Below are 1,230 nucleotides of genomic sequence, written 5' to 3'. Positions count from 1 at the left end.
AGGGGGAGGGAGTATTATTTATAGAAAAAGTAATTTAATTTTTTCATCTAAAAGAAAGAAACAATTTTGCATCTCAAAAAAATAATTTAAAAAAATATATTAACTACTTTTGCATCTTAATTTTTTTGCTTTAAGAAAATATAATAGACTTTAAATTAAAAAGTATTATTATTATTCAGAAATTAAAGACGTCTTGTTCATTTTTGGCTTTAGAATACTAAAGTAATTGAGCCACATGTTACCTTGAAGGGCTTATTTATTTATAAGATGCAGATTCAATATTTAAACCTTATGTATTTGAGTTTAAAATTCTTTCATAATTCATTTGACTTCATTATTGAATTCAAACCTTATGCATTTGAGTTTGAAATTCTTTCATAATTCATTTGACTTTATTATTGAATTCTAATTCAATTCATTATTAGAATCCGAGCTAAATAAAGCTACAATAAGCTCTATTCCCTACTTGCTAACAAAACCTTATTGCTAATAACTAAGGGCCAACGTAAATATTGATATTTTTAAATCTCTCTTCTAATTAAATAATAAAATAAATGAATCAAGAAACACATAGTAATAGAAATTGATCAAACTCATGTCACATGCTAAGTTTTATTATTTTAGAATATAGAAAGATAGAGAAAAATTACGTGACATGTTCATGTGAGGCACGTTATCGTTGGATATCTCTACAAATAAAAGTTGGCAAAATTAGTTGGATTTGTGAATAGAAAATTATGTAATTAATCAGGGATTTCTTTGTGATGAAGAAATTAACTAATATCCAATCTTCTTTTCTCAACACTCTTTTTTATTTATATATTAAAATGTAAATTGAACTCTTTTTGAAACATTTTGCTCTTCTTTTCTCAATAGTAATATACAAACAATTAATTCATTGATAAATACAATGTTGTTGTAAATAATGTATGTTTATGGATCATATTATAAATTATATAAGTTAAGGGCCCACTTTACTGTTGGAGGCTAACTCCTCCAAGTAATTCTTTCCCTATAAAAGGGTAGTTACCCTGCAACAATACATATATAGAAAGTGGGAAATTAATCCTTGGCTTGTTTCTATAGCTACTGCTTCTTCCTCTCCTTTTCTTCTTTTATTTCAATATTTTATTTTATAATACGTTATCAGCACGAAACTCTAATTTTCTTATCAATTTATCCCAAAAATTATTATAAAAAGTTTTGTATAAACAAGGAATTTATTCCTCG

The sequence above is a fragment of the Solanum tuberosum genome, unplaced genomic scaffold (assembly GCF_000226075.1).
Source record: "Solanum tuberosum cultivar DM 1-3 516 R44 unplaced genomic scaffold, SolTub_3.0 scf00125, whole genome shotgun sequence".
In the NCBI taxonomy this organism is placed as follows: Eukaryota; Viridiplantae; Streptophyta; class Magnoliopsida; order Solanales; family Solanaceae; genus Solanum; species Solanum tuberosum.
Note: the sequence above shows the minus strand (reverse complement) of the source record.